General features: G+C 37.1%; 1 protein-coding gene across 1 annotated transcript in view; it reads right to left on the minus strand.

Annotated features, from left to right (window-relative positions):
* The window catches only part of nup210 (nucleoporin 210), a 231,503-nt gene that overhangs the window by 107,117 nt on the left and 109,954 nt on the right, over positions 1-14,432 (minus strand). The window lies entirely within an intron of this gene.

Consider the following 14,432-nt stretch of genomic DNA (forward strand, 5'->3'; position numbering starts at 1 on the left):
GTCATAGTTCTAAGATATTTATCCTATGGTCCCGTCAGGTAAGCTTTGTGTACAAATCCTGTATATTTAAACACAATTAATAATAGAAACATTATGAAATAAAGATCAAGATTCAATGAAAAGTATTATTTCTACTGGTCGGTTCAGTCCAGTGGTTCAGATTTGTACTGGTGCCATACCACAAAAAAGCACTGAATAAAAACCGGCCTGGTTATTGTTTTTGACTCAACTAATCTAAATATTACAGAAGTCATATTATAGGGCTAAAAAGCACATTACTTTGTGTATTTGGAGTAATACAATGTGTTGGTGTGGTTTATGGTTAAAAAAAATCATTTTTTTTAGCACCTCTAAGTCCCGCCCATCTGAAACAGGTCGTTTGGTACAAAGCTCATGGTTGTGAGAAAGCGCGGTGTCAACGGGTGTGAACTGATTGGCCAGCTATTCAGTGCGTTGTGATTGGCCGAATACCTCAGTAATGTAATCGGAAATATGACGCTCCTTGCCAAGTTTTGGAAGATGAGCTCCCAAAACAATAATAAAAGCCACGAGATACTATCATATTTACTACTACCTTATCAACGTGAGCCTGAATCTGACCCAGAAAACACGGATGGCTAAGCTAATCGATCAACTTTACCAGCGCGATGTGAGCAGAACGTAACAGATGGTAAGGTAAGGATACTAAAACATAAACCATGTTTGCATTTGTGAACGTAGAAACAACAAACAAGCACTAATCTGCACTTCTCAAATCTCGCGTTTGGATCATCATTAGGAAATGCATTAAAACACAGGCGCGTCTCTGCACCAAACTCGTCTTTGAATCGTCAGTGAGGAAATGTATTAAATATGAAAACATCGGCTACTTACAGGATGTCCGTGTAGTTGCAAAGTTATAATTTCTCTACTTTTTAGACGAAGCATTTGTGGACATCCAGCGGTTGTACTCCTCGATGTTTAGAAAATAATCCTCCTACAGCACACAATCGAACATTTGGGCTGTACTGTTCTGAAACAGTGTTGTAAATATAACCTAACCACTGGTTTCTTAATGTTTACTCTGTTGGGATGCCAACCAAAGTAGTTTTGCAACTAAACATAGCGTCTGCTCTACATGGAGGAAACAACAATACTACAGCGTGATTGAAAGTTACACCCTCTATCTTTGCCTATATATGAGGGCGGTGTTATGAAAATGTTCAAACCAGTATGACGTCAAACTGCATTGGCGTGTTAAACGAGCCGTTTTAGGTGGGCGTTGATGAGACTTCACGTTTAAAAAGAATATCTCTTTGGATTTGTAACTTTAATTTTTGCAACTTTACAGATCTTTTATGTGCACAGACATCATTAAACACTCTAAAAACAAAGGAAAACATGCAATCTGGCAATATGACTCCTTTAAAGGTTATGACACAAAAAAATGACCGCGTATAAACATTGTAAAAGACAAATAAACAGTCAATAATAAAATGTAAACCTAGACCACAAATTGTAAGGGTAAATGTCTTGAAACTTGAGATTTAGGGTGTTTTCAGACCTGTAGATTGATTGCATTGTAGTGAAACCGGTGGTTAAATGGCTAAAATGTTTTTCATCTTGGTTCAGTTCACATTCACAGGGCAATATTTCCAAACAAACCAAACTTTGTTAATACAAGTCACATTATTATTTTATTATTTTAAGCAGAAATCAAAACTTAGGTGGGAAAACATTCTTACCGTGTACCTATTGCAGAGAAGAGCAATTACAAGACAATTTATAAGTAACAATTTATAAGGTGCGCTTTGGTTTTGAATGGCATTGACGTGCTCACCGGAATGTGTCACCAAAGAGCTAGTTATGTTCATGGTTAATAAAGCAATAACATGGCTGGGTCCGTTGGGCCGAATAGCTTTCAGACTTTTAGCAAAACGCTCCAGAGTTCGTTTGCATTCGAGCGATTGTTTTGGTGCGGATCAGAGCATGATTGCCATGTTCAATTATTTCTAAACAAACAAAACCAAGGGAGAAAATGCACCAGGTTCTGAGACAAAGGTTCAGGTGTGAAAAGACCCTTATACATCATCTGAAATGGCTTACTACTGGCTTACCGCTAGAAGTTGACCAACTGATTGGCCGGACAATAAATTGGAAGATTTTTTGCATATTTAAAAAATCTGCTTTGGTGCATCTGCGAGCACCTAAGTGTTGTTGAAGAACTTGTGATGCAGTCTCATGTTGCAGGCAGATCTCTCCCACGTGTGAGACTCTGCTGCCATGACTTATTCACAAACAGAATTAGTAAACAAAACTGGATCTCGTCAGTTTGTATAAGCAAATGGCGCGTCAAACTACATCGCTCCAGCAGTCCACGTGTCACTGATATAAACGCGAGTTTTGTCTTGGCTTGCTTAAAGTTGCTTAAAGTTAAATTTTCAATAGAATATTAGTAGATCAATTAATGTGTATCTATAAAGTATGAAAATGAATAAATCATTATTTTGGCTAAATTAGGCTGGATAGATCTTTTTTAGTCAGAAAGATTTGTCATTATTTCAAAAGTTAAAATGTACTTACATTACAAAACAACTTACATTATATCCGAGTGTTACTTGGTCAAAAATATGTAGAAATATAGCCTATGCGAGTAAAAAAATTACAGAACAAAAATGTTTAGATCGCGCGGACTGAACGAAAAGCCGTTAATTATGCGGACTCTCTGCAACATAGTGGACGTGCTGAAACAGTCGATTGACAGGTGATTTTCAATGTTTATAATGTTTCACGCAGATACTGTTTATGAAAAACGTTCATATCTAAATGTACAGGTAAGAGTCAAGTGTTAGTTCATAATAAAGCCACCGGCGTTTTTGGCTGCAGCTCCCTTATTCACGGAGCGGACGCTGTATACAAAGAAAAAACCTATAAAGGTTTTTATTTTAAGTGGTTTTAATGCTGGTAAGTTAAATAAAAGTAATTTTGTTCTTTAAAACTTTTAATCTTTAAAAACTCTACTCTAGATGCAGATGACGCTACAGTTATTCTGTCATCTTAGTTTCACTTTTGCATAGTATTTCATTTTGAATAGAAATGTACCAAAAACAAGTTACTCTCTTAACTCTTCCTATTTTGCCTTTATTGTATATGATGTGAAAAATAAGAAGGGCATAGCTATATATGAATTTAACGTGAAAAGCGCGGTTGTTGTGGCTACTTGTCATCCATGCGGTTCAGCTTCTCAATGCTGCTGCTCATTGGTTACCTAACACTTCCCTACTATTCGACTATGAGGTTCATAGTCGAATCAGACCTCTCCGAATTGAATCATCGAATCCTCGACTACAAGAAGTCAGCCCTAATTTCAACTAGCCAATTTTTTTCTGTTGAAAATAATAGAAATTATGAGTGCTGCTGAATGCATTTGATCATTTTATTAAAGGTGCCCTTCCTCTGGCGTTTTTATTGTTTTAGACTGTTGTCTGAGGTCTACTCATGACGTTTGCATGGTTTTTACATCCAAAAACATCAAAAGCAATAAGTAATAGGCTATTTTGTACCCTGATTTTGAGGCTGGTTAGAGAAGTGATCCGTTTTAATGGGCGGGCTGCATTGACGACTTGGAAGTAAACGCCCACTGCTATGATTGGATAACAGTTTTTCGTTCAAACTAACTTTCAATTTAATCTCATGTGTAATCAGTTTAATGTTGAGTGAGTGTCTTAAGACACAGTGTCTTTCTTACACACGCATATTTTATCATAAACCCTTTTGACACACACACGCCTGTCTTTTATCGTAAACCCACGCACAAAAACACACACACACAAACACAAACGTACACGTGTCTTTTATCGTAAACCCTTTCGTTGTGCGTGTAGCAGCACACACACACACGCACACGCGCACACACAAACCCTTTTACATAAACCCTTCGACGCGTGTGTAACGAATGCACAAACACACACATGTGTTTTTTTTTATCACATTTAATAACTCACACAAACACGAGTGTCTTTTATCATAAACCCTTTCAAAGCATGTGCAGCATGAATTCGCGTCCCTCGGAAGAGAAAACACCGGCCACCACAGTGACACATAGTACTAAAGTGTTTTACTCCCACAAACACGCGTGTCTTTTATCATAAACCCTTTCGTTGTGCGTGTAGCAGCACACGCGCACACACACACACACAAACCCTTTTACATAAACCCTTTGACGCGTGTGTAACGAATGCACAAACACACACATGTGTTTTTTTATCACATTTAATAACTCACACAAACACGAGTGTCTTTTATCATAAACCCTTTCAAAGAGTGTGCAGCATGAATTCGCGTCCCTCGGAAGAGAAAACACCGGCCGCCACAGTGACACATAGTACTAAAGTGTTTTACTCCCACAAACACGAGTGTCTTTTATCATAAACCCTTTCAAAGAGTGTGCAGCATGAATTCGCGTCCCTCGGAAGAGAAAACAACGGCCACCACAGTGACACATAGTACTAAAGTGTTTTACTCCCACAAACACGCGTGTCTTTTATCATAAACCCTTTCAAAGAGTGTGCAGCATGAATTCGCGTCACTCGGAAGAGAAAACACCGGCCGCCACAGTGACACATAGTACTAAAGTGTTTTACTCCCACACACTCGCGTGTCTTTTATCATAAACCCTTTCAAAGAGTGTGCAGCATGAATTCGCGTCCCTCGGAAGAGAAAACAACGGCCACCACAGTGACACATAGTACTAAAGTGTTTTACTCCCACAAACACGCGTGTCTTTTATCATAAACCCTTTCAAAGAGTGTGCAGCATGAATTCGCGTCACTCGGAAGAGAAAACACCGGCCGCCACAGTGACACATAGTACTAAAGTGTTTTACTCCCACAAACACGCGTGTCTTTTATCATAAACCCTTTCAAAGAGTGTGCAGCATGAATTCGCGTCCCTCGGAAGAGAAAACACCGGTCGCCACAGTGACACATAGTACTAAAGCGTTTTACTCACATAAGCTGCGCCACCATTACGTCCGGATCCAATATTGATAGAGGAGCATTGCTTTTTAATCGCAGTCTCTCTTCAAATCCAGCGTTCTTCTGAACATCCAAACATGTAGCAACTGGTATGATTACCTCGTTTAATAGGAATGATGTCTCTTGACGAAAAACAATGGCCCGAATATGGTACGGTTAACGTTTAGCCATCCTTGCAGTAACTTGTTATGAAAACTAACTCAACTACACGTAATATGTGGGCGCGGTCTCAAGTTGAAGAGCTCATGAATATTAATGACCTCGATCAGTTCCACGTCACACTGATAAGCTTTTTAAACTGACCTGATTTCTCCGCTTATTTCTTTTCAGTGGCTAGAGCTGACAGAGGAGGTGGAAGTTAATTTTCACATTCACGACACAACACAAACACATATGAACCTAACACATATCAAAAAATACAAGTAAAAACGGTTTTATGTGGAAGGGCCTCTTTAACATTGTTGGTATGAAAAACACACATAAAGTGAGGCTTCTCTCAGCCAGGCTCTCTTCAATACGACTTTTCTTGGCAGTTTTCATTAACGTTAGGCTCTCTGATGACGTCGGGCACTCTTCATGTTCCTTTACTGCCTCAACTTTAAACGTATTAGTTCCCGCCACGAAATTGTTTGTTTCGTTTTTTCTTTCGCATACATGCGACAATCCTGACAAAACACTTTTTTTGATCAAACACAAGCTCTCTTTGTTTCTCTATCGATATCCTCATCCCTTGCCTCATTATTCTTCTCGCTCCCAGAAGTCTGTCCCAGCCACCGCCGTGTTTAGTTTAATCTTTCGTGTTTCAGCAGGTGCGTTGTTAAACATAAAGCTCTACTGGGGCACAGGGCCCCCATTTTTTGCTGACTTTTTTGAAAGCCTGCTGTGTGCAAGAAATGTGGAATACTTCTATACAAATGTCCTTTGCTTAACCCACTATTCTACACTGCAACAGGTACTAAAAGATAAAAATGTATTTAAATATAATCTTCATCTTTCAAAACATTATTAACATGTTTGGAGGCATACATGGCATAAAATGTTTGAAAATAATGACAGCAGAGAAATATTTTCTACATTATACAATGATAGCAATGATTAATTTATTAACTTATTTTTAAAAGAATATTTTTTCAATTTACATATAATCTTAGTCAAAGTTACTGCTAACCATTTATGTAGTGTCCTAGAGTTGAATATTAGTAAACAAAATATTAATTTCATATCTGAAAATACAGAACAGTATAACACATACATCTGTTGATTTTCTCAGCAACAATGCAATTCTATAGACTTGACAAGAGATTTTCCTGAGATTTTTCCTCTAACGTTTGAGACCTGACAGGGTGAGGATGTAGTTTGTCTAACCTCCCTTAAACTCATCATCTTTCCTTTCTGTTTCCTTTTCCCTGCTTTTGCACATTTCTGATGTCCATCACATGAGCCAATAGTGATCGAGTCAAAATAAGATTATCATTATTATTTAGAAACTTACTTTAGTTTCGTCATGTTTTCACTCAATCGCGTGGCATCACCTGGACTTTTGAATGCGGTCGTGTGCTGATGAACGCAGAGATGCGCACGGACATGGATTTGTGCATTTACGCTTAGTGCGAACGCTGTGTTGCTTTTACAAGCATAAATTGGGTAACGGAATACATTAGTTCACTGCTAAAACTGCTCCGTTCGTTCTCCTTCTTCCTTGTGTTTTCTGGTGGACGCGCTCCGTTCGTTTCCATGGCTGCTTGCACTGGTTTCACTGCAAACTGCGCACAGCCAATACATCCTTCATGTTTTTAGTTTGATCAGATTCATAAAAAACAGATCAGCTTTACCGATTCTTTCCGATAACATATGAAAACATTTGGAAGGAAGAGTTACTAGCTGTGGGAGGAGCGAGTCACGAGTTTATACAACACTGACTGGATAACTTATGATTCACTACATGATCGTGTATTTAATATAATATGCACTGAGGTGCCTATTTCCAACAGAACACAAAAGTCTTACTCACCGCATGCAACTCATGACCCAGTTGAGACTTTTCAATAAAATACAGCATAAAAACACACACGCAAAACTCTGCTGCGACCCGGACTATATCCATTGTTTCCATAATGCTGGCTTTCTTCTCCTTACATCTAAAAACACAACAAAGATGTCTGGCTCTCCGGCTGACTGACCTGTGGCATGTTTTTCTGAGGGAAGTGCCCAAAAAAATAAATGTTACAGTCGTATGCAAAGTTTGGGCACCCCTGACAATTTCCAAGATTTTAATTTATAAATATTTGGGTGTTTAGATAAGCAATTTCATTTTGATCTATCAAATAACTAAAGTACACAGTAATATTTCAGTAGTAAAATTAGGTTTATTGGATTAACAGAAAATGTGCAATATGCATCAAAATGAAAGTAGACAGGTGCATAAATTTTAGCACCCCAACAGAAAAATCACATCAATATGTAGTTACAGCCTCGTTTAGCAAAAATAACAGCCTCTTGATGCTTCCTATAGCCTGTAATGAGTGTCTGGATTCTGGATGAATGTATTTTGGACAATTCCTCCTTACAAAACATCTCCAGTTCAGTTAGGTTTGATGGTTGCCGAGCATGGACAGCCCGCTTCAAATCACCCCAAAGATGACAATTCAGGTGTGGGGACTGGGATGGCAATTTCAGAACATATCAGAATGTACTTGTTTCTCTGCATAAATGCCCGAGAGATTTTGTAGATTTTGAGCAGTGTTTTGGGTCTTGTTGAACTATCCAGCCCTGGCGTAACTTCAAGTTCAAGGCTTAAAGCAACACCAAAGAGTTTTTTTTTTACCTTAAAATAACGCTTCCAAAAAAGTTTCAGTGGTTCATTCACTCAAAACAGGGTGAATGGCACTTTCACATTCGCTTTGCAGCCCTCTATCGGCCAAAACCGCACTAAAGAAGTTTCCAACCGTCGGGTAGTGTTCCTGTAGTTCGAGTGAAAACTACAAAAACTTGCTTTACGGCAGACCTACAATCCAGTCAGAGCCAGCTATGCTGCAGTATTTACGACAGTGGTAATGAACAATTACGCTTCTAACCTGTAGGGGGAGCGAAGAGCAATAAGTCTTTAGAGTTGCTTTAATGAGCTCACCAAACCAATTGTGTGTTCCAATGAATCAGTGCAAAGTAGTTACAGGGGAGGTATTCAAATCAACAAAATGTCAAGGGTGCCCAAACATATGTACCCCTCCTTATTTCATTTTGATGCATATTGCACATTTTCTGTTAATCCAATAAACCATATTTCACCACTGAAATATTACTGTGTACTTTAGGGCTGTCAAAATTGCTTAAAAAGTAAATTCGTGCTTGAAAATTAATAAAATTCTAATTATTTTCGAATTATAAAGACCTACTTTATCTTGGAGAAAATACTCCTAAGCCCACAAGAGGGCGCAGCACAAAGCCCCAATAATATAAACAAATCATGCACAGCATATTTTTTGTTAAAACGAATGCTATAAACACTAATAAGTTAAACATAATTTCTTAAATTCATATGCAAAGGAAAAAAAGTGCACATAGATATCTGGAAGTGCAAAATGCCTCAACAGCCATTGGGTCTCATTCATGAAACACGAGCATAACAAATTTTTGTGTAAATCGTTCGTCAAGTCCTTTTGGCGTACATTTTCGGATTCATGAAAATGTGCGTATTTTCCAAATGTTAGTTGGTACGAAAGAAATCTACACCTGCTCCCAGCCACGCGTAAATAGTGCGTTTAACATCCGAACGTTTTGCTCATCAAGAAGGCTGTATTTTAATTCACCATAATCATGTACATATTACACAGCATTTTGTAAAAAATATTATACAGTAATTATATACGTTTTTCTTTGAACTTTTATGATAAGCTCCAGTAATAGCATCTGCAAACGGAACACTTTAATCAAATACATTATTGATTTCAATAGGGCTGGGCAAACAAAATTGTTAAGGAAATTGTTTCCTATAAAATGGCCAAAATCAGGCATAACACATTTACAATGGCTAATATATAGATTTGGCAGAGCGCTGCGCAAAAGTCGTATTTTTAGAGACCTTACTTGCCGAGAATGAAGACTGTTAATTAGTCGTTTCATGCTACCCAGACCAGTTCTTTTGTGAAAAGTTAAATCTGCTCAAATGTAAACTGCTTGTGTATTTCCTCTAAAATTATATATTTTTTATTTTTGAATAAGATTTTTTCGAAGTTAACTAATTCATAGTTAACTTATGTGGAACTGCTTGATTAACAGATGAAATTTCATTAACAGCATCTGTAATGTGCTGCCAAGCTTCCTTTTTTTTAGGACCTGAGAACGCCACTATGTATGCTTGAAAATAAAATTTGACTTTTTGAATTAACTTCTGATAATAAAACTTCAATTTCTGCATCTGATAAATTTTTCTTTTTCATTTGCTTTTAAGAAGACATGTTGAAATCCTTCGTTTGGTGTCATAATATGATGCCCATATATAGTTTTCAGTCGGATTTAATGGGCAGTATTTATGGTAATTGAGAATAAGCGTGCACGCGCGTCCCATGTACGATTGATAGGAATTCATTAACACACATACACACATTTAACTATCAAATCTGACGTTTACGAAGTATTTGTGAATCAGGAGGAGAGTTTTCGGGAAGGTCTGTTTACGTGCAAATCACTCACATATTTACTCATATATTTACGAATGTTTCATGAATGAGACCCATTGTGTTTAGGCTATTAACACAAACATAGTCAAGAAACTATCCATGTATACATTTACAAATTATTTTATTTACCATACATTAATTAAATTTAACAAAAAATTTTACAGAGCCTCAGTCAATACAGAACACAACGGTGTCTTAAAGCTCCACTGTGTAGGATCTACTCCCATCTAGCGGTGAAAGTCTATATGACAAGTAACTGAATATTACTTTCTAGCCCCCCCATTCGGAACGCGTTTTAACTCGTACGGTGGCCCGGCCGTGTCATGCCAAGGTTAACATGGCTTCCAGTAGCTACAAAGCAAAAGCAATGAGAAAAAATGAACAATTTGCAATGTCCTTTGCCTGTGATCCATCAAAGCACACAGATTTATGTTTAACATGAAAAAAGTCTGATTGTCATGATATGTCCGCTTAAAATCACATACAAAAAGCAACCATGACGGGTTTAAATGGACGCGAATTAATATTATGTCAAAGAACAATGCTTATGATTTAAGTAAACGTTACATGTCCGTGTATATGTAAGAGCTTTCTCTCATATTGGTGAAAAAAGATCGCGCAACTTTCACAAGCTTGTAAAATGAAACGAAAGACGCGCAGATCAAACGCTTTTATCAGAGTATTGTGTCAAACATTATGTCAGAGTACAATGCTTATGTTTTAAGTAAACGTTACATGTCCGTGTATATGTAAGAGCTTTCTCTCATATTGGTGAAAAAAGATCGCGCAACTTTCACACGCTTGTAAAATGAAACGAAAGACGCGCAGATCAGACGCTTTTATCAATGAAAGGCTAAAAATAGCGCTGTCACCGTGTGTTTGTGCTAGAGGTCAGAAAAGATGAAAAACATTTATCTCAGTACCTCAGATTACATAAATGGGCGGAGAGACGGCGTGTGGCTGTTCGAACACATTAAACCACATGCGTGTTTACACTAAGTGTTATGCATAATCATGCTAAAGTTAGCCAAGGAACTATAAAACTTCAAGTTTACAACATGGACTGTATAGATGTAAACGAATATGCTGAATTACCTGTGGAGAAGATATAAAGTGCAACTTCAGTGTCCCTTGAGCCCCCTCTTGGAAAACTAACTCCAATAGTGACTTTGGTCTTGATGTTTTTCCTGTCACGTTGTCGTTTAAAATCCCCGTTTCGCATCCTTGGCGATTTGTTTTAATGTCCTCGAGAATATGTCTTCAACAGGCTTTCAAATCAAAGCATTAGATCGCAGGTTCATTACGGTGTGCGGTTGTTGTAAAATCCGAAGGATTCAGCTACGCAGGTCACAGGCTGGATACGTCATCAAGCCTGGTTTATTTAAATCAACTGAGCATTACATTCGCAAGTCATACGCATATTACATCAATTTACAATTAACTAAGAATAATTGTCAGCTTTATAATTGTTAATATTCTGAAATAAGACTGTCTTGATGACGTATACCGCCTACACATGCAACCTCCGAAGGCTTCAGCCAGCAGCCAGCGTGAGTGTAGAGTGAAAGCGCGAAAGGTGGAGCTTGAATTTCAGGAATGTCCCTCGTCGGCGAATGTATTTCAAAGATGGAGGCACAACATGGATTCAGCCAGAGAGCGCTTCGACGGTATGCATTTTAAATAGCAGATTCTACACTTACATGAATACTTTCATTAGTGGGTGGGAAGTAATTACACATGAATGAGCACATACTTTTGAAAGAAAACATGGGGTTTTGTTAAGAATTAACTCAATAAAGTACACAGTAGAGCTTTAATGAAATCAAAATTAACCAGTATATTTGTGCACCTGTAAATGTACAAAACGAATGCCATACATAGACAATGCATATTAATATAGGGCATTTTATATAATATATAAGTAGATAAATTAACGTGTTTCTAATAAAGTATGAAAACGAATGAATCTTTATATAAGCCAAAATAAGTGGGAAAGATGATCATTAGTCATTTAAATTTTGTCAAGCTTAAACGCTATTTACAACAACTTATATAATATTTTGTGTGTTACTTGGTTGAAAATATGTAGAAAAATATGTGAGTAATAAAGTACAGAACAGAAATGTTTAACTTACGCGCAGAGCGAAGCCGTTAATAAAGCAGACTCTCCGTAATTAATAGAGGACGTGCTGAAACAGTCGAGTTGGCAGATGATCATCATGTTTATATTTCACGCAGATAATGTTGATGAAAAACTTGCATATTATCAAATGTCCAGGTGAAAGTCAAGTTTCCAGTCAGTTAAAATAAAGCCACCGCGGCGTTACATTGTTACATTCATCTCAGTTAGTTTCACTTTGCGGTTGAATTCCAGTTGATGCTCCAAAAACCAAAGAAGCATCACGCAGCCCTTTTAATATGTATTCTCTCCGACTGGTAATCCCCACTGTCTTTTCTTGCTATTTTTCAAATGAATAATGCTGGCTTGCTCCGCACAGTTGGCTGAGCCGCTAACGCTCTGTATAACAATCCGCGTCAGTTACGTCATCATCACGTTGCGTGAGCTTCCTGACACAGGTAAAATTCGAATGCAAAGTTTTACGTTCGAATATGCATATTTTTTTACATTCAGCGAATATTCGAAATTCAAATTATAATTTGACAGCCCTAGCTAGTGTACTACAGTTATTTCTAGGGGTGTCCTCGACTAAGGATTTACATATTCGAATCAGAATTTTCGAATCTTTCCATAGTCGACCGATAGTCGAATCATCTATGTTTGTGTGCATGGGTTGGGAGGGGGTCAGACCAGGTACAAATTGGTAACTTTTATTTTCTTTCACAAGCAGCACACATAAACAACTGTCTGTTAAAGTGACCAAAACTGTCTTTCAATTAATTAACGAAGACAAAACTGACGATGCATTTATATATATATATTTTAAGGTAAAATATAAGGCAACATTTGTTTAATTATTCCTCATAACATTTTAAAGCCACGATCTACAGAACATCACACAAAAATACATTTTGATAGCTAAACCTAAAAAAATAACAAAGGTGATCCTGCCTTGGAAACTCCGGCAACAATTCAGTGTTTTTATTTAATTTGGAGATAGCACGTCAAAGCAGTCATGACCAAAAAAACCCGACAAATGAGAAATGAGAAATAATTTGTGTTCGTTACTGTAAATGATAAAAACTAATCTTTATATACAATTCATTAAACTTTAATTTATAACAAGAAAAACACTGACATTAATGATTTTATAGACACTACGCGTTATTATTTAGCACAGAAATACCTGCTTGCTTGCTTTGACTTTGATCATCTCTGTATTCACTTTAGATACAGAAAGACCGGATGATATTATTTATTTCAGGAATCTCTTTGCTATCATTTGAAAGTGAACACCGACTGACCATAATATTAAATCACAAGAAAGACATTCGTGTCAGGCAGAAATAGGTTCGGTGCAGATACTAGTTTCCGTTTCATCACCGAAATAAAAAAACGGCTTACCTGTTTTGTAGTTTAACTTTAAGATGGACAATATATGTTTTAAATACATTTTAAAAACGTATACTCGTCGAAAAACATCCGTTTTTTAATGTTTAGTTTGATGAACTCCTAAATATGAGACGCATAGCACCTAGCCCATTCGGCTAAATTACATGCGCAAGCCAGCACGCAATAGCGCAACATCCATACAACGAAAAGCTATCCAAAATTGACATACTTAAATTAGATCGGAATTTACGTTTATAATAAATACAATTTTTTTTAATAAAATAAGGTCAGAAGTAACAAAGTGCAGAACAAATATGCAAAATGCCTCAAGTGCACGGAAACAAAACACAAGCCAAATAGTTAAATCAGATAACCCAAAGTGATTTATAAATAAAATAAAATATAGAAATTATTAAAAGAACGAAAGGCATAATATAATTTGTCAGCTTTTTCTTTTAAATGTAGAAACAAAGAGGCAAGGCTTTATTAACATATAAACCTCTTATGGACGTGTAGACCGGTCACCGGGGTTGTTGGATTTATTAACGCATTTTAAAAATATTTATTGAAAGCTGCTACTTCACATATTATTTGCAGCATTATCATAATATGCAGTATATTGATATATTGTGAGAAAGCTGTTATATGTGAAATCAGATAATGTGTGCACCTATATACGGCCAAAATTGAATGATCCTCATTTCATAACACATCTGCGACGATTCGACTATGAGATTGGTAGTCGAATCAGGCTTCTCCTATCGATGCATCGAATCTTCGACTATTCGGGGTCACCCCTAGTTATTTCATAGATCAAAATGAAATTGCTGACACAAATATTTATAAATGAAAATCATGGAAATTGTCAGGGGTGGCTAAACTTTTGCATATGCAAAAACCTTTTTCGAAACATGTACAAACCCTGACAAAGTGCACAGAAATACTCTGTAACACGTCCAACTGCTTTTTCGACATTGCATTTGTTTAGCATGAGGAAATCAACTCTTAAACTGTGTTAATATGTCAGAATGCAGAAAGTGTTATGTTTGTTCTACAACAGTTTGGCCTGTGCTACAAAACCTCTGTAGCACCAGTGCTGTGCGCAAAAAAAGCTAATGTAAAGCCATGCAAAAGGCCAAATCATATCCAGCGAGGAAATGTTAGGGTGTTGTAACCAGAGGCAGACACCACTTGAGAATTTAAGGTGAATTTTCCAAGCATCTGTGCTTT

The sequence above is a fragment of the Paramisgurnus dabryanus genome, chromosome 16 (genome assembly GCF_030506205.2).
Source record: "Paramisgurnus dabryanus chromosome 16, PD_genome_1.1, whole genome shotgun sequence".
In the NCBI taxonomy this organism is placed as follows: Eukaryota; Metazoa; Chordata; class Actinopteri; order Cypriniformes; family Cobitidae; genus Paramisgurnus; species Paramisgurnus dabryanus.